This window comes from Saccostrea cucullata, unplaced genomic scaffold (assembly GCF_032062105.1).
Source record: "Saccostrea cucullata isolate Sc308-1 unplaced genomic scaffold, CSIRO_AGI_Scuc_v1 ctg5281, whole genome shotgun sequence".
Classification (NCBI taxonomy): Eukaryota; Metazoa; Mollusca; class Bivalvia; order Ostreida; family Ostreidae; genus Saccostrea; species Saccostrea cuccullata.
Genome location: NW_026931298.1, coordinates 1 through 20909, shown reverse-complemented (window position 1 = coordinate 20909; position 20909 = coordinate 1). Strand labels below are relative to the sequence as shown.

The 20909-nt window shown below is 34.0% G+C and overlaps 1 long non-coding RNA gene across 1 annotated transcript; it reads left to right on the top strand.

Annotated features, from left to right (window-relative positions):
• Positions 1 to 15972: 15972 nt before the first annotated feature.
• Positions 15973 to 20405, top strand: LOC134232105 (uncharacterized). Its single transcript, XR_009984707.1, has 5 exons — positions 15973 to 16025; positions 16233 to 16428; positions 16792 to 16870; positions 17772 to 17866; positions 18447 to 20405. It is a non-coding gene; the product is annotated as an uncharacterized LOC134232105 (long non-coding RNA).
• The last annotated feature ends 504 nt before the right edge of the window (positions 20406 to 20909 follow it).

Sequence of the window (20909 nt, the reverse complement as noted above, 5' to 3'; positions counted from 1 at the left end):
CAGAGAGAAACAAAGAGATTGGTGAAGGGACATGTAAAGTGTTAGTATATATATTGATCCCTGATTGGAAAAAGCAAAATCAGGATGAATCTGGATATAACAAAGGTATTTATTTATTGCATGACATAAAGTTCTTTTAAACTGGACTCCCGTACGAAACAGTCCGGGCGGCTTGGACACGGCTCAGGCACGGATTCCGTCTCCAGAAACCCGTGCTTTAGCATTCCGTGCTCCTATGTAAAGTATGTATGGAAAGCCGTGCCTAAAAGTGGTCGAGGCACGGACACGGCACGGGATATTGGCCGAAATATTTAAATGAGTTTACACGGTTTTACAAAACCCGTGTCAGAAAGCCGTGCTAGTTTCCATATATGGACTCACGGAATCTGTAAACCCGTGTCTGAAACCCGTGTCCTTTTCCATATATGGAGACACGGTTTTTTGGAAACCCGTGTCAAAAAGCCGTGCCGTATACCATATAAGGAGTCACGGGATCTGTGCATTTGTTTAGATCTAGGTCATGGCCTTTATAGAATCTCCTTATGTAACTGTGGATGCCAAAATGGTAACTGAAACCAAACTAACTTCACATTGCTAAATTTCATTGATGCTTAGTTTTAGAATTTCAAAAGTTAAAAATCTTATATGAATGTGTTTACTTTCTGTTAAAGATTAACTTTATCAGTTACAATCCATGCTAGGTTTTAATTAAGATTTTAATGATAATGTACAATATTCAATTGTAATTTAATCTGGTAGCTAAGTTTGCACAATCTGAGAAAGAATTTAGTTAAACGTTCACTAGCACAGTGATGTCACATTTATACTATAAAGGATTAGTGAAAGTCCAACTAAAGTCATTCAAATAAAACCTAAACTATTTCATATGATGTTCATTGTCAACATCGCAATACAGAAGATCATGAAAATTGAAAAATTGACTTATTTATTTTAGATTACACTTACTGCATTTAGTTCAAAAGTGAAGAAATTATCCCAGACTGACATAAATACAATTCCAACTGACATGTATTAGTTAAATATCCTGTAAATAGAGCAAAAAGACACATTGACTCAGCTCATGACCATGATCCCTCCAATTTAATATTCAAATAAAGGAAGTTATGATTGAGCATGCTCAGTAAAAAGCCGTGAGATATAAATGAATAGTTTGAAGCAAAACCCGCCTGAGTTAAAAACCGTCTCCCTGGGACACGGATTCCGTGCCTCCACACGGGTTTCTGTGAGTGAGGATTCCTCACTTTCGGACACGGAAGCCGTGTCCGTGTCTTGGACATGCAGAACCCGTGCATCTTTTTAAAAACCCGTGCGGATTCCGTGTCTTAGCCGTGCCCAAGCCGTGCCTATTCCGCCTCGAACTTTCGTACGGGCTACAGTTAAACCTTCAATCTGTGAATGTGGATGTGTATATGGCCTGTTTTTATTGGGTTTTTGTTCATTTTAAGATTGATCGACCTTTAATCCATATACTACCCAGCTTAGATCAGTTTTAAGCACTGGGTTAAATGAATTATAATTATACTTGAAAATTCTGTGAAAATGTATGTGAATGGAGAAATGGCCAAAGGATTTCACTGCAGAGAATGATTGATATAAGAGAGTGATCATGAATCGAACTTGGTGTTTTTTAATGTTGGAATGGTGTGCTATTGTCTATTGAACAATAATGTCAAACCTGGAATTCAAAATACTGTGAAACAAGATGTTTATACATGTAATGTTTCAATATGAGACTGTGTTTAGATGTTTTCAAAGACTTGTGAATTTGCTAATTATAATTTTAAAAATTCAAATTTAGTGGTTTATTGATGATTTGTTACTTATGCTTTGTTAGTATTTTGTTAGAGTGTTTTGTTAGCCTCATTTGCATGTGATTTTCTATACTAATGGAATACTATCAAAACACAGTGTTTTGTTAGTAGTTTGTTAGAGTGTTTCGTAAGTATTTTGTTAAAGCGTTTTGTTAGTAGTTTGTTAGAGTGTTTTCAAAGTAACTTGTTATAGTGTTTTGTTAGCTCATTTGCATGTGATTTGCTATACTATCAAAACACTTTCAAAACATATGTTTTGTAAGTAGTTTGTTATAGTATTTTGTTTCCCCCTTTTTTTCATTTGGGTCTCTCCTGAGACAGAAGATTTGTGTTTTAATGGTCGCCATGCTTATTTTTGGAAAGGATCGATGTTATTATCCACCCATTCTGTTGCCGAAATATGACCATTTCTGACAAATTAACTGTTCTTGTCATAAAAATTAACTCGCATGGAAAGAAATATAAAACTCGGAAAAATCTTTTAACTTTTGTGACAGAACGCTACGGAGGGGGTCATGTGACCGCCAATATCACGTGATTCGCGCATGCGCAGAACGGTGGTTGATGTGCATTAAAATCGGGGAGGATTAATTTAAAATATAATTAACATTAAAACCAAATATTGTTTCGTGTATGGAAGTTATTCAATTAGTTTGCGAACTTTTTGATCACCCCTCGTAGTTGGCCTCCTGAATGATCGCAAAAAGTCTGTCAACTTCCTCAGCGCACATAACATACCAAGTTCAAATGCTGAAAAATGAGCGAACGTAAGAAAGTCTCTGCATCATGTTGAAAGTAATCAGCACTAAACAGGAAGCACGTGAACTTCATCACTTGTAAAATTAGAGCAAAGCGGAAATTAGAAAAAAAAAATGTTGTGACCTTTCCCCTTTGCCTGTTCTCAGAAAAGTGATGCTTTCCTGGAAAGTTGAAGATAATTATTCTGAAATTATGCCTTCTGATTGGATAATTGATTTGTTTTTATGTAAAAATAACTGATTCAGGGCCCTGATTGGTTTAAAAGGTCCCTGCGGCCAGGTGGCGCTTGGTATTTAACCACTGGCATTATTCCCTAGAGGGTCCCCCTCTATTGACTTTAATTACGTAACTAGATGAATGCCCCCTAGGGGGTACCCTTCAATAGCTATCAGCCTTGGAAAACTTGACCAGTATTAATTTATAACCAAAATGGTGTCAATATAAACAATAAAAATATATACATGAAGTTATGAATAGATATATATAATCATTTACATTAACACTACAGAATCATATAACCTGATAAATGACTGTAACATGAGGGTAAAGTGCCTTAGACACACAAAGCATGAAAAGTATGTTGCATAACATGATAAGTCACGTTAAGAAACAATATAATGTCTCCACTTTGACTAAGTCTTAAAGGTTGCACTTTCACGTTGTAGTGTAGAACTTGTTAGGCTATTTCTAATCACTATTGACATAAATACGTACCATCAATATCCAAGATCCTAGCTTTATATGCCTTTTTGCCAAATGTTGCAATGATGAATTCCCCTTCTACATAATCTTTCATCGATTTCCTAGGTTCTTTAATGTTCTCTGAGTTAATAATGCTAACAAATTTGTCTTCCCAATCCACGATAGCGTACATCGGTTTCATGGTTGTTCTTCTCTAATTCGATTTCCCAGTCAAAATGGCGTGGTTTGGAAACTTAATTTGGCCAATCGGTTAGGATACAGAATCTAACCAATGAGACCTAGGCTATTATGCTCCCTAGAAAGTATCCAAAGCATCTTTTATCCAAAGTTGTGTATTTTACACTTACATATATAGGAAAAATCTTCTCCTCAAGAACGATTGGGTCAAAAAAGCTGAAACTTATTTGGAAGCATCCTGGGGTAGTGAGATTCCAAACTGTCTAAATCAAGACTCCTTGGGGTAGGACAGGATCACAATAGGTATTACAAGGGGTGGGGGGGAGGCATCTGGTAAAGAAGAGCAATGGCCAAATTTAGTCAGGTGGGTGATGTGGCCCATGGGCCTCTTGTTATGTATATTGTTGTATCTATGTAAAGCACTTTAGAGCTCATGTATTATAAAGATTTTCATGGGTCAAACATTATGAAGATTTATCCTGTATATTCGTTTATACAGTGGTCTTGCTCATTCCACCCACATTGAGGATTCGGGAAACGTCAACTTAGAATATGGGCACTTCATCATGTCAAACATCAGCACTGGAGATAACACAACAGACCTCAACAGACAGGACATACACCTTTTAACCTGCAATGTCAGTGCCTGGTGTAGTCGTCTTCTCTCTTGGCAAATCTTCATGTGCAGTTGTTTTCTCTCCTGACTTCTCTTTACATGCAGTCGTCTTCTTTCTTTACAAATCTTCAAGAGAAGTTGTTTTTTTTTCCAGACATATCTTCACATAACAGGGTATTATTTCAACTCGGAATAATTATTTCATTCGGAATTTAAAGAATGAAAAAAAATAAGCTACTAAGTCTCCTTACATGTATTTGTAGCTCAGTAGAAAAAAATGTTGCCTTAGATCTCTGCATATTTTGTGAGTATTTGGGTAAAGATTTTGTTTATAAACTCATTAAATAAGTTATTCTATTTTCTGTTAATTATTTCTTCTTATCTATTTGTTTGTTATTTGTTTGTTTATTTATTTTTGTGTTTGTTTGTTTATTTCTTGGTGTAAACAAGGTTGCATGTACTGGCAGGGGTTAGATGAATTTTTTACTGGGTTAGTTGGCGCATGCCCAAAGGGGTTAGTCGCCGCCGGGTGTCGACTAACCCCTTTGGGCATGCGCCAGTTGAGTTAGTTAAAAATCCTGTAGTAAATCCATATTCAATGTGTATTCGGTCTGTATTGTTAATCAGTCCACGCAATGTACGTAATAAACGGTAATTAACACGGTAGAAGTGTTGTTTACTGTCACGATGCGCTTAAATCCTAAGTGTTTCATTCCAAGTATCCATGAATGAAGACTAGACCCGGGTCCCTACACCATGTGCACATGCCGATCTCCCGAAGAAAATAAATCACGGAACAAGAGAACGAAAATACATACCAATGCATATTCATCACGATAACTGAAAACATATAGTCGTAAGAACGATTAAATCCAACAGTGAAACGCGGCGATGTCAACACTGCCAATGCACTGCAAACAACTCCTGTTCGACGTCATTTTTCGAAGTACGACGTCACAGGTACACTGTTTTCCCGAACTTTCTCTCTGTATCAAAATGGCGTATAGGCATTGTACGTAATATAAGGTATTCTGTCACTAATGTGTACATCATTTAAACATTATTTTTTTAGCTGAACGTTTTCCTTTACTTGGACAACCAAATATCACAAGAGGAAATGAAAGTGAAAAGTGTTTAGTACAAAAAACAGGCTTTAAGAATTGCAAGATCCAGGATCCGCGCACTTGTTTCATCTCCGCTAAGAGGTGCAGTTTTAGTGTGCACATCTCAAGTTTTCGATCTACTGTGACGTATCACTCGGGGAAAAACATTAGCTATGCAAGAACATACATAGGCAAGATATTCTACAGCTGTTTGTAAATAAAAAGATTAAATTAACATTTTAAATACTGAGTATTTTATGTTTTAAACGATGATGTAAATTAATATTCTATGCCCAACCTCTCTTGTTTTATTCACAAAATGTCCACCCCCTTTCCCAGAAAATTGTTCCGGCCTTACATTGTAATATATCTAGATCTATATTATAAAAGTATAATCTTGAAAAAATGTGAAAAATAATCTATACATTTTGAAATTCTTAAATTAAAAAACTCACATTTTTTCTGAGGAAGGGGGGGTCGAATAACCAATAAATAATTTTCCAAAGAAAGTCTAAATAATCTGTCCTTGAGGGACAAGATAATAAATAATCTGTCCCTGACCAGTGCTACCCCCCACCCCCACCCCCAGCGAATTAGAGTTTAAATTTCGATGTTCTATTTTCATGCCTTGATATTTTTTTCTCCTTAGAATAGTAGAATGGTCGTCCCCTAGCTTGCACAAAAATAAAATTCACAAGAAGCATTAAAGTTTCAGTAATACAATTTCTTCATTAATCTTTAAACATCAGACAAGACCTTTTAAAAATGAAGGAAGGGGGGGGGGGGTGAAATATAAAAAGTAACTTGAACAGCTTCGATTCTTCGACAAGATTTTATTCTCACTGAATTAATCCACTTCCGGCAGAACATTGGCAGGTTCGATCACAAAGTAATAATGAAAAGCACGATAAGAGTGAAAATTTTCAAAAAGGACAATACTCTGGGAAAATAAAAAAAAAAAACAAAATCAGGAGTTTTTTTCCACGCGGTGTTCGTGTAGATGGTCACAGGATACACGTTTACTACAACCAGATAACTGCAGTACTGTAGGTTTCCGAATCACAAATTCCCCAAAAGATTCAGTCTCTGTGGTCATTTAAACAACAAAATGCTTTCTATGGTTGTTAATGCTGCAGCTGTTGCAGAAAAAATAGCGGGTTGTGTAAATTTTGTAAATAACAACCAAAGAAAGACATTTTATTGTTTATATTTATATCTGTTTAAATAATAATTTAAAGTAGGATTAACATGATTATTTATATATTAACGATGTGAACGTCTTTGTATGTTTCATTGATGGAACAGCCACTGATCAAGAAATCTGTACAGGTGAAATGCCTAGTGTAGTTCATGCACTGATGAACGCAATGGCTTTTTTAAGAAATATAGGAGGAACTATTCAGTGGATGTAAATATATTCTGATGATACTTTTTATTCCAAAAAATAAATACAGAAAAAAGAAGTTCATCTTTTATTATTGGACAGTCCTCCTTCCTGAAAAGAAAGTGTGACGTGTAATGCTTTGAATTATTAATAAGATAATTTAGGCCTTTTTACTTTTTTCTTCGAAGAAGAATATCAATTTATACCGGAACGCAAAAGAAACGGAACAAATAGTAAACTACAAATATTTGAACCTTTAACTATGATAATGAATTTCTTAAACTGATGAAAACAATAAGGTTAAACTTGATTTAAAAACATAAGAGATTTAATAACAATGTTAAATGATAATCTTTCAATTTAAGAAAGTAGCACATGACTGTAAAAACAACCCCCCCCCCCTTCTCAGCCATTCAATTATAGCTTGCATGTGCAAGACTGCATGCCATACACAGCAATTTCAGCTTGATTTCCACGATCTGACTGCAATATGATCATCAATCTCGAGATCTGAGCGAAAGAAATATTCCTTCGCCTTTTTTTAAAGGTTTTCCAGCTAGAGCATTGGAACTGCGTACTTGTGTCGTTTTCAGGAAGCCTTGGCACGACTTCCGGAAACGAAATAGGAGAATTTACTATTATGTTGCAGAATATTGTTGCATTTCTTTTTATAAACATATACAAATCCTTTAAACCCAATATTTTTGTCATTTTTTTTAACATGTGAATTTATGTACGCCAGTATTTTAAAAAGTACTGTAGTGGATCTTAGTCACATGAATATATCCATAAAAGAAATGCAAAGATCGTCCCCGAACAAATATTAGGATGAGAATTTGTACCTGGAGTGAGCGACAAAAAAATCGGCGGCGTCAATCGACGGTTTTTACAACGCATGGATCTGTAACTCTCTGCTTTATCTCTCGATCCGAAATCTTCTCAAGCAGAGAGCTACAGTTCTGCAACTACACGTACCGCATAATGTGAAAAATGTTGTTAACAGTTATTGTGGTTGCATTTGCAATTATAGCATATTCAAAACAATATATTTTTAGTAGTTAAACAACTTTTCAATTTACATTCATGTAATATGATTAATTAATTTTATTGATATGATAATACCAATTATTACAACCCGGAAAATCATAACGATTTGTGTTCATATCTTATGTACCCCCAGGATGGGTTGCCGAAAAAATAAGTCGTATTTGACCAGAAAATCACACACAGAATGGATCACCCGGAGATCACACTCAGAAAGATAACGGGAAACGACTACTCATATGGACACAAAAAGTCAAGTCGAATTGAATTGTTACAAGTTTTATGATACGCTGCTGACTACAGATCCATTGACTTCCTAAAGAGAAATGGCTTGGAAGTGATTTTGTAAGGTCTCTTCACCTGTTGTCAGCCAAACCAGTCATTCTTGATAAGACAATATTTTGTACACATGATTCCTGAAGATTCATCTGGAGCGGTACTGGGGTTTAATCATTCCTAAATTCAGGAAATATGTCCATCTTTAAAATAAACTTTATCGCCACAAAAATACATATTACTAAAGGTGTTTTTTTTTCTTTCTTCAAAACCAAAAACTAATATCTAGGCTAGTTGTTCGTTTAAAAGAGATACATAAAAATATCTATCACTTAGGTATCTAGCTGCAGAACTGTAGCTCGCTGATAAAAAAAAAATACAAAATTAAAATAGTCTAGCTGCAGATCTATAGCGTTATGGTTTTCTAGATTTGTATTTGACCATGGCATAACGCTATATACAGATCCTGTAATGCAAAAAATGTGCAATTTACGGCGCAAGATTTTTTTCCACACTGTTTGGGAGAATTTCTCCTCTTTCCAACTTTGGTAAATCACCAATTTTTCACCCCATTCCAGACACATTCTTAAACCAATTTGTATATTTTTATTTTATCCTCCTCTCAACACTTTATAGTCGCCTCTACTGGCTTGATTTGAATTCTCTGGGGGATTGCAAAAATTCTAATTCAAGCGAGTTTATCGCTTGTAGTGACAACTATAAAAGGGTTGGGATGTGTATAAAATATACAGATTTATTGAAAAATGTGTCCAGCATTATGTAGGGAAGGTTAGATGATTTACAATGTTGAAAATTGGAGAAATTCACCCAAACAGTGCGCAAAAAAATCTTGCGCCATAAATTGCACATTTTTTGCAGTAGCGGATCTGTAGCGTTATGGTCAAAGACAAATACATAAAGCCATAACGCTACAGATCTGCAGCTAAGTCGACCAGAGGGTTACAGTACCACCCATAGGAAAAAAAACACGAATGCATATTTATTGCGCACAAAAAGTTGCGCTCGGTTCTGGACACCCTCTCCCCCTAATTCCTTAAAGTTCGATTTCATAATGTTTCTTAGACAACAATTAACTATAAACTAGCTTGAAGTAGATATCTGCACGAGGATCATTGGACCGAACTATTTTTGCCACCCAAAAAGACAGTACAATCAACACTACAGGCGAAATTTTTGGTCTCAATTTCAGGCGGACAAGTAGGAGGGCTACAATTCGGTTATAAGGAATCTACCAAGGGCTCCTTTCTTTCTCTCTCTCTCTCTCTCTTTTTTTTTGTTCGCTGCAGCAAGGCTGATATAAAAGTTCTATATAAAAATTAATAGCACATGCATTTAATTTTAACTCAGAAATCAATCATAATGATCACTGCTCAAATAAAATTACACTGATTTAAGCATGTCAAAACTCAATGTACAAAACCAAGTGACAACCATGTATTTACCTTGATTATTAAAAGTATTCTATCTGAAAAATATTTCCACAAAAAAAATACTTTGTTTTGTCGGTACTGTTTTTAAATATAATACATTTTTTCTGCAATTGTTTAGATTTTTCAGAGCTGCATGAATTCTTTTATGTCTCAACATTATTTAAAAATCGTGTTCCAAACGATCCATAAATATTACAAGACCATGATTCACGTGATCCGGAAATGGAGAAAATGATTCGTATATATAACTGGGGAAGCTATTGGCCTTGATGAAATACGCCTGTAAATATATTATTGTTCCTGTTTGGTTACTTTGAAAACAAAAAGACTTTTGGATGGTTCCTTATTTTTTCTTTCAATACATACCGGGGTATATTGCATAAAATATAAATCTAACAACTATGCAAAATATCAACGAAAAACCCCGACGTGACCCGGAATTGGCGACATCAATGTTTCAAACAAGTTGCTGTCCTTTAAAATAGGACTGTAATACGTGGACCATAAGCATGTGTTTCTAACCGAAATCAATTTAAGAGAATTTCTAGGTTTAGTAAGTATTCATGTAGGTTTGTTCACATTTTCTACAATGATCTGCTTACAGTTCTTATGACTGATTGTAGTCTCAAAGCAAAATATTGTTAAATTTTATCTCCGCCTTTAGTTTTGTCAGTTTCAAAAATCGGCTATTTTGATACATGTAACCCACAGAGGCTTCTACTTGACACTTGTTCTGGATTTATAAAGAATAAGGCCATTTCAAGTTCTTTCTATGTTTAGCGTCCACGTGCCTCTTGGTTTTTGACATCCATATCAGAAAAAACAAACAGAATCAGGAGTCCGTAAATTAATTATCAAGGTCAAAATTTGTGATTTCCGGCAATATATCTAAATATTTGTATAATATTTCATTATTGGAATAGTTTCAGTATGAAATACCGCAATTTTGCTGAAGAAAATAACTTTCTTTATGAATAATAAATAAATGAAATCATATCTTTTGAATTACGTCATTCTTATTACTATGAAATATGTGTTTTATTTAATTTTTTTTTTTTTTTTGACTTGTGTGTTTTTTTGCGAATAAGTAGCTAGGTTTTTGAAAGATGGGTGGACGCTAAACAGAGAAAAAACTTGGAATGGCCTAAATCTTTCATGGGAAAAATAGACAATAGATCTGATGGTACGCGTGTAGCACAGCTCTGTAGTACGCAGATTTTTTTTTTTCGGAGCACCCCCCTCCCCATCTTAAAAACCGTTGCTACAGACCTCTATCAAACGGTATTTGGATTGTTGAAATACTAAAATTTTGCGAGCCTTGATGCACAAAATTAATGCCGGTGAAAGCTAGAACTAGTCGTTGAATGACGTTTTGTATTCAAGTTGTTAATTCGCATGTATCTATATACTGCAAGTTCTTCCTACTTTTTTAAATACTTGTGCTACAGAATCAATGTTTTTTTTTGTATATAAAAGTATAATATACATATTATGTATAAGAGAGGAATTCGGATCCGCAATGAATAATTAAATACGATATGCGGATTTAAAACGCGATTTGCCAATGAATGGCATATTCTATTTCGAATAGGGCGAAATATTCTACGGGCAAGTTGCCCAAGGGGCGAACTCGCGCATGCGTAGCCTGTCGTTTGCCCATGGCATCCGGTTTAACCTCGCTTATATATTTACTGCGCAGCTGCGTGGACCTCAGGGTCCACGCAAATATCAAGTAAAATATATATATTACAAGTTTATCTTTTAAAAAGATAGGTGAGCTAGCGCCGAAGCAATTTTTAAACACAGAAAGGAAGATCCGTGATCAAGTGATTTATTTTGCTGAATTCTTTAATTTTTATCGAGGCTGGAGAGTGATAAAGTTATTATTGTTTTGTGAAGCGTATTTTATAGACACATAAGTAAAGAAACACGGGTGGGTGGGTGACCTATAATATTAGAGTTTTGGCGCAACGGAACATATATAACCTTTACTGGAGGAGGGGGGGGGGGGGCTCTATATACATGTATGTAATATGAAGAGGATGCCGATTGAGACATTGCATGTATGAGCTGATTTAAAGAAGAGAATTGCTTGGCAATTAAGCAAAGAAAATACACGGGAGTTGAAAGGAATATAGAAAATAACTCAAAGTGTATGTTGTGTAAAGAGTCCAGAGAGTTTGGAACGCATGTGAAGTAGCTTAATTGGTCCTTTGGGTCATCTTTGTCAAGATATGTTAGGTTAAAAGCCATACACATCAGAATTTTTTAAACGCAAATAGTGAATTTATTCATTATTTTTAGTGTAAATTCTTGCTTCTGTTTCTGGAATTTGGAAGATTGGCTGAATTGACCAATCAGAAATTAGAATCTATCTTTGGTTGTGCTTATAGATGAAAAAAAAAAACTCCCTTGTCATTGATTAATTGATTCATTGAAGAATCAGATAATGACTCGGGCTTTTCCGTCAGCAAACAAAACCCCCAGAATTTTAAATATTGTAAATATGAAGTTATCTTTAAACTGTAAGCTACACAATAAATAAACAGTTATTTCATGCTACAACATGATACAACGAAATTGTTATCGTACGTTCTATCTGTAATAGATTTCACAGTTTTCCCAGAATGCACGGCCGTGGCGGCCGAGCATGCGTATTCAAGGAATTTGGACGTTCTCAATTCATTTCTCTCCATTCTAATTGTCCTCGATTATTGGTCAACTGTTTTATTAAGCTGATTGGTTGATGGACAGAGTAAATCAAAGAAGACGAAATACTCTCTATAGATTTTCATTTGTGTACTACATTAGTATTTGTTCCGAAACGAATTTTTGAAGCTGTCATCTTTGACTTACAGTATTCAGGTCGCTGCTGAAATAACACGTTATCATTGAAATAGTTTAAAGTAAATCCTACAAATTATTATTAGATTATCTTCCTGGGTTTTCCCCAAACATGATGGAATATCTCTCAGCTTCTCTCTCTCATCGAGGGAAATACGTGTGTCTGCTATAATTTTCAATATAATTATGCTCATAATAATTTAACGAGAGTTTTTATTTCAAGAAAGTCATACTTACTCTGGCACATACTGTAGACTTCTTCTTTGATTTTAAATTTTGATTCTATTTCACCCATCAGGGACGAAGCATCGTTTTTTACAAGGAGGGGGGTGTATACAACTTACCTGATAAAAAAAACTTAAAAGTAAATAATTGAAACTTGGAGGGGCATTGAACTTCTTTTAGTACTTAATTTTTTCGTATAAATACTATATTACCTTTATTTGGCTGTGGTACACCAAAACGGGGGGGGAGGGGGGGGGGGACAACCGGTCTATAAATGATAATTTTCAATAGAAAAAAGTTTTGACGAAAAACCCCTGATGCTACGTGTCTGTCCGTAGCATCTAATTACAGCAAAGCATGCACAGCTTTATAAGTTATATATAACTTCTCGTTCTCGACTTCGTTTGCAAAAGATTCGTCAGTAAGAAAGACAGTATGTTGAAATAATACTGTACCGTTTTGTATACTGTTTCAGGATTTTATTTAGTTCAGAAATTGAAAAAGAACGTAAATTTCTCATATGGCGCTGCATTACTTCAAATCACTAGGTATTTATGTACATTATATATCGAAACTGATCTGTTGATGCCTGTCCGGTTGCTGAAATCATTTGCTGTCGTTACATGTACGCACAGCGTTTTTAAACAAATGAATGTCCCCATATTGGTTAACAGTACTTGATACAGGCCTGCATGAAGCAATTCCATTGGGAGGGGGTGCACATTTTTTCAGGAGTTGTGGGGACTTTCTACTACTAAAAATTTCTTTACAAAACACCAGCGTCTAGTTTCTTTGTTTTTCTATAATACTAAGTATACTAAATATCCAAACTGAGAGTACATTCAACAAAAGGAAGAAGATATCACCAAAATTAATGGGGACACGGCCCCTCGTTTGCATTTTATTTTCAAAATCTGCATAGCATTCCGACATATTTTTATTTCATTTCCGACAGTTTTTTTTTTTTACTATTTCCGGAATTTACCTATACATGTGCGGCAATTCCATGTTTTCCAAGAATTTAAAAGTATATTTATTGCAAAATATTGATAAAAAATATAAAAATCCATCTGCACATACACGTTAACATGTAGTACAAAGTCTAGGTAAAATAGTTCAATGAGCATACTCTTTCGCCATATTTTATTAATGTGCATGCACTAAATTAAAAGTCGGGGAAATTTTATTATACAGTTGCTTCATTGGTAGATTTTAAAAACTCAGAAATTGGATTTCAGTGATTTATTTATGATTTAATTCCTTTAATTTTTCATATGTTAAGTCTTCAATCATGTCAATTCTGCTACTAAAAGTTCTATCTAAAAAATGGGCGAAAGTTCACAACACTAACAATATTGTATGTGCCTCAGAAAGAGAGAGATCCATTTATTTGGATGTCAGTGATTTATTCGCAGTTCGTGATCTTCCTTAAAAGTTTTCATAGATTGGGCTTTCAATCCTGTTTCATTGCCGAAAAGTGCAGTGTTCTACCTGAAAATGTCCGAGATTTTAAACGCTGTCTTGATCCATTAAATTTTTCTTTCCGTAAGCGTCGATATGCCCCCCCCCCCCCCCCCCACACACACACACACACACACCACATGATTTATTTCAAAGTCGGCAAAAAATAAAATTAAATTTAAATAATACAAAATTGATAAAAAAAAAAAATATTTCTGTCAATACGGAGGTAGGGGTTAAATGCCACGCAGTATTTATGAGAAAAAAGAATATTGTCTCATCCCCTCCTTTTATCAAAACATTATAATTATGAATGATGAATAAATTGGATCTAAATCAAAAGAAAGATACAAGAAATATTTTCAACACCTTATTAGCCTTTATTACCTTCTTGCAGATCTATAGACATACTGCATTTCATTTTAAATATTCTGTCCCCGAGTGATAGGCCTACGTCACAATAGATCGAAAACTTGAGATGTGCACACTAAAACTGCACCTCTTAGCGGAGATGAAACAAGTGCGCGGATCCTGGATCTTGCAATTTTTAAAGCCTGTTTTTTGTACTAAACACTTTTCACTTTCATTTCCTCTTGTGATATTTGGTTGTCCAAGTAAAGGAAAACGTTCAGCTAAAAAAATAATGTTTAAATGATGTACCTTAGTGACAGAATACCTTATATTACGTACAATGCCTATACGCCATTTTGATACAGAGAGAAAGTTCGGGAAAACAGTGTACCTGTGACGTCGTACTTCGAAAAATGACGTCGAACAGGAGTTGTTTGCAGTGCATTGGCAGTGTTGACATCGCCGCGTTTCACTGGCTATTTGTTGGATTTAATCGTTCTTACGACTATATGTTTTCAGTTATCGTGATGAATATGCATTGGTATGTATTTTCGTTCTCTTGTTCCGTGATTTATTTTCTTCGGGAGATCGGCATGTGCACATGGTGTAGGGACCCGGGTCTAGTCTTCATTCATGGATACTTGGAATGAAATACTTAGGATTTAAGCGCATCGTGACAGTAAACAACACTTCTACCGTGTTAATTACCGTTTATTACGTACATTGTGTGGACTGATTAACAATACAGACCGAATACACATTGAATATGGATTTACTACAGGATTTTTAACTAACTCAACTGGCGCATGCCCAAAGGGGTTAGTCGACACCCGGCGGCGACTAACCCCTTTGGGCATGCGCCAACTAACCCAGTAAAAAATTCATCTAACCCCTGCCAGTACATGCAACCTTGTTTACACCAATAAATAAACAAACAAACACAAAAATAAATAAACAAACAAATAACAAACAAATAGATAAGAAGAAATAATTAACAGAAAATAGAATAACTTATTTAATGAGTTTATAAACAAAATCTTTACCCAAATACTCACAAAATATGCAGAGATCTAAGGCAACATTTTTTTCTACTGAGCTACAAATACATGTAAGGAGACTTAGTTGCTTATTTTTTTTAATTCTTTAAATTAATTATTCCGAAAATAATCCGAATGAAATAATTCGAAATTACATTAAACAGGTCTAGTCCAAAGACTATATTTACCTACGTAGCAACTTATAGCTACCTAGATATTTAAAGCTACCCAAAGTAGCTATTTTTACCTACTTTCTGCTTTATTTGCATTTTGTGGTCAAATGCAGGAACGGCGCAACATGGTGAGCACAAAATTTCTTAATACAGTCACACTGATGATGGATATGACAAAAATTTGGCAAAAAATGATTACTTCGTATATATAAGAACTATAGAAACTAATGTAAAGTTGCCGATTCAGGAAGTAATCATTTTTTGGCCAAAAGTTTGTCGTATTCATCATTAGTGTGACTGTATCAAAAGATATGATATTCACCATGTTGCGTCGTTTGGTCTTTGTGCCGCAAAATGCAGAAATTATAAAAAGTAGGTAAAAATAGCTACTTTGGGTAGCTTTAGATACCTAGGTAGCTATTAATAGTTACGTAGGTAAATATAGTCTTTGGATTGGACCTGTTAAATACTTAAGCATGAATTATTAAAAATAGCTATCATATTCTATGATGCACAATTATACATGCATTATTTACAGGAATCCGAATACTCACAAGAAGGACAAAACCAGTATGAAAATTAACACAAAGGTAAGATTTCTTAAATTTTCTGATAAGATCAATAAAATCACATGATTGAATTTTTTTTAGCTCACCTGAGCTATTTTAAGACCCAAGCAAGTTTTCTGATCAGTGTCTGGTATTCGTCTGTCATTTGTAAACTTTTCAAATTTTTACATTCATCAGAATTAATCCTAATTTGGAAAGAAAACCTTCAAGATACAACTTTTCTTTCAGAAATTGTGCCAGAAATATTTGAAGTATCTATGGGAATGATCTGACAACATCGAACTTGCTGAGCCTTCCTTCTTAAAGTGACATGACCAGATATTTGGCTACCCAGTTTGAGATACGAACTAATCATTTGTTGTACGACTTGTTGTGTATGAGATTGCCACATTTACTGGAACTTTAAACCCCTGCTATCTACAATGTAAGTTGTTAATATATTTTATTTTATGTTAAATCGCTTGATCATTATCCCAATAACTTGCATGTTGAATGCTGTAGATGCTAACCTTTGCATTTTCGTAAAGTTAAATTCTATGTGTTCCGAGTATGGTGCGCCATTATGTACATCTATTTCGTATCATGTTTTTTCGTCTCTAAATTTGATCTTATACATATTATCATATGTTTTTGAAATAATTCGCTGAACTAGATCACAAAAGTTTAAGGATTTTATTATTGTATGAATGTTATCTACCTGCTCTAATCATAAATACATCTGTTTGTATATTTTTTTCTATGAAATGCCATACCTGTTATTGATTTTTCATATTTTTTTTATCCATAGTATGTTTCTGCTAAATGAAATAAAATATTGTGGAGGAACACGGAGAAAAGGGCACCTCAACATGTTCAAGGTCAAGCAGGTAAAGACAGTGGTAAAATGCTCAAAAAAGATGGCAAAAAGGTACTTGTCCACAATTTACATGTACATCCACAAAATCTGTAGCTTGCTGGTCTGAAACTATAGATACGTATGTCTTAATATGTTAAATGCTGTAAATGCTATTATTTGTATTTTCGTAAATTTTGTAAATCTTCGAATTCCATGTGCTCGGAGTACGGTACCATTATGTATGCAGGGTTCGAAATTAACTCATGTCCGTAAGTCCGAGACTAGTAAAAATTGTGTCGGACTAGCAGACTTTGTAAGGTACTAGTCCGCACGGACTAGTGCAAATCCGAATATAAGTCTTGAATCTGTTCACATTTTATTAATTTTATTTCCGAGTCTCTTAGACGTTTGAAAATAAACGAGAAACTCAACCGTGGTAAAGCGTTTTCTACATTGTGATCAATAAAATAGGACGTGACCATGAGGAGATTTCTGAATTCAAAGTTGAAAACCCTCTTTCTTTCACCACATGCTTCCAACTGATATTTCATTGAATAAATTGATAAAAATTTTAAGATTTGTGTTAATCTTTTTACATACTATAGGGCGGACTAGTGGAATAGTTTGCAGACTAGTGGAAGCTAGAAGTCACTAGTCCGTGCGGACTAGTGCTAAAATAAGTTAATTTCGAACCCTGGTATGTTTCGTATCATATTTTGTCGTCTATAAATTTGATCTATACATATAACTATATGTTTTTTTATGTAATTCTCTTAACTAGGTGACACAGAGAATTTTATCATTGTGTAAAATGTTATCTACTTGCTTTAGTCATAAGTACACCTTGTTTGTATATCTTTTCTCCTTTTTTGTATATTCTTTCTATGGAGAGCCATACCTGTTATTAATTTTTCATAATTTGTTTGTTACAGCTTTTTACCATATCCATAGTATCTTGCTGCTAAATGAAAGAATTATTGTGGAGGAACAGAGAAAAGGGCACCTCAACATGTTCAAGGTCAAGCAGGTAAACATAGTGGTAAAATGCTCCAAAAGAAGATGGGGAAAAAGTCATTAGTCTCCAATTTACATGTACGTCAACACTAGCTTCAAAATTGTAGCTCACTGGTCTGAAATTATAGATAAATATTTTATTACCCAGACTTGAAAAAATGGCATATCTTTTATGGTCCTCTGTAAATGTCAAAGTTCTGATGTTAAGAGAACCACCTGTTTTAACAGTGGACTAAAGAAACATTATATGGAACAAAACTCACAAACCCCTTTCTGTGTCGACTACAACCGTACCTTTTCAGATCTACATTGTAATCAATGTAATCGCACACAAATGTAAACACATCACCCCATACATGTAATATTAAATAGACTGCCATATGCACTTTCTTTTAAAATCTAGATAGGTTCAAAAATATTTCAGTTGTCAATAATTAATCAAAATTGAGCTGTGTTTCCTCTAGGTCAATTGATAAGTTTACAATCAACCTAAATTTTGTGTACAAGTTAATATATGCATAAATCCAGAAGCACACATACAATATGTATATAGGCAAATGGGTAATTATTTTTATGTTTGTTGTAGAAATTAGGAGCTACATGTGCTTCTCCAGAGCTGAATATTTCTTGGGATGAAGAGAAGAAAAAGCAAAAGGAAGCAGTTTTAAATATTGATTATGTCTTTATAGTACAAAAAATGATTCGAAAGATGATACTATCTATGAAATTAGAAAACTGAAGTGCCGTTCTGATGAATGTGAAAAAGTCCTTAAAGAACAGGACACCAAAAGTGCCACTCTCAAATCAAAACACTCTAAAAGGCAGAGCTTAAGAAGAACTAGGACAAATAAAGAATCTAAAAGAGTCAAACCTAATGATGTAGCGATTGAATAGAAATGGGCTATTAGAGACCAAATATCTAAGTTATTACTGTTTTGCACAAATGTGATGTTTTTTTTACTTAACTTTAATTGACACATTCAATGTTAGATAAGAAAAATATACCTTAGTAGTGTTGTATTTTTGACAGTTAAAGTTTTTTCTGATACTTCATTACAGATTAAAACTGTTATATTTTTTATTGTTTAAACATTGATTGGTTTATCGTGTGGTATGCAATCACATACATTTTAATCTTGATTTATGAAATACATATATATACAAGTTTGACTTAAATAATAAGTGCATGGACATTTATTGTGGAAAAAAAATATGACAATCAAGGGTAGTCTTAAAGAGCTTTGCTGGCAGTAAGTGGCAGATCTTGATACCCAAGTAAGAGAAAGGTGGTGTCTCTGACCGATCCTTTTGCTCTTGCTTGTGGGCAAGTGAGGCTTCTTTGTCAGTGGCTTAGTGTGTCATAGACGTAAAAAGTAGACTAAGCAGATGAGGTAGAGACATTTCTGAGTAAAAAAGGGTGAATTGTGAATTTAACAAATATCATATTGCAAGAGTAATGAGAATTGAAAGAGTAAAATATTAATTTGTTTCCTTCCATATGAAGTAAAAGAGTTTATGACTAGAATTTTGTGCATTAAGATTAAATTGTAATTAAGGCTAAACAAAAATTGTTAAATATACTTGTACATCTGTTTATACAGGAAATTTTATATGTACATGTTTCCGAGCTCATTCTTGAAATTTTGAAGCAAAGTGTAGAAGATTGATGACTGAAAAAAATATCACTATCAAAATTTCTTGCATTCCAATGTAAAATGAGGATATGTTAAAAGTTATAATCATCAAGCAATAAACCTAGAAGTTGGAACAAATATGGGGTATTAGAGACAAATTATCAGCTGTTACTATTTTGTGTAATTGTGATGATGTTTCTTTAATTTGAATTGACATAACCAAATGATATAAAAGATTTTTTTTGGTGTTGTATTTTACACAGTCAACATAAAGTATCTACTGTACTGGGTTAAAGATTTAAAAGCTATCATATTTTTATTGATACCATATCGACTGGCTTATTGTGTCGCACACATGTACATACCTTTTTAATCTCTGATTTATTGCCATGTTTTTTCAAGTTGATAATTAGTGCATGGACATCTATTGTGGAAATACTTGGGAAACAATATACGGGTGGTCTGAAAGAGCTTTGCTGGCAGTAAGTTGCAGATCTTGATACCCAAGTAAGAGAAGGGTGGTGTCTATGACCGATCCTTTTGCTCTTGCTTGTGGGCGAGTGAGGCTTCTCTGTCAGTGGCTTAGTGTGTCTTAATAGATGTACATGTAAAAAGAATAGGCATTTTTTATTGCCAACATTTATTCTTCTGTGCAAAGTATGATATGATTTTTTTTGGGAAATTGAAGATATGATTTTTTGGGGGGAAATTGAAAAACCATTTACAACCCATGCAGCAATTTCAATAGGGGTAGTTTCAGTCACAGGTTTTGCAGTCTTTTGGAGTCAAGAATGACTGCATTTTTTTTTACCTGTTGTGTTCTGATTTATTGCAGATTTAAATTTTACATGCAATTCTATTTTTATAATTATTTTGTTATTGATTTGTTTGGACATGATGACCCATTGTTGTCAGGGTATCTTAAATTAATAAAGTTTTAATTCCATATTAAGTGTTTTGTAAAATACAAAATGATTTCACTTACTTAAGTATTATTCAGTACCTACTACTATTATGCAAAAATTTGCTCCATTATAATTGAGCTACATTCATGATTGTAAATTTTTAAATGCTGACATTTAGGCATGAATTTTGAAATATCTTATACTTTGTTAGAACTCATTGTTTGTACACAAATAACATAAAATAAAATTGAACAAGAAGTGGATTTGTGTATTGTAAAATACTTGTGAAAAACACAATTATAAACCATACGAAATAGTGATGGAATAAGTATTACACAATTCCTTTTTATGTCGATATCGTGTTATATCGAGAGATAAATATTGATTATAAGAAGAGGATATTAAATTTTCGTGTACTTTTATTCTTAATTTAAACACAAAATAACATTAATGTGGACGTATCCTGAAGTTTTCTTTACAATTTACATCAGATCGGTATGGATTTCTCCAAAAAAAA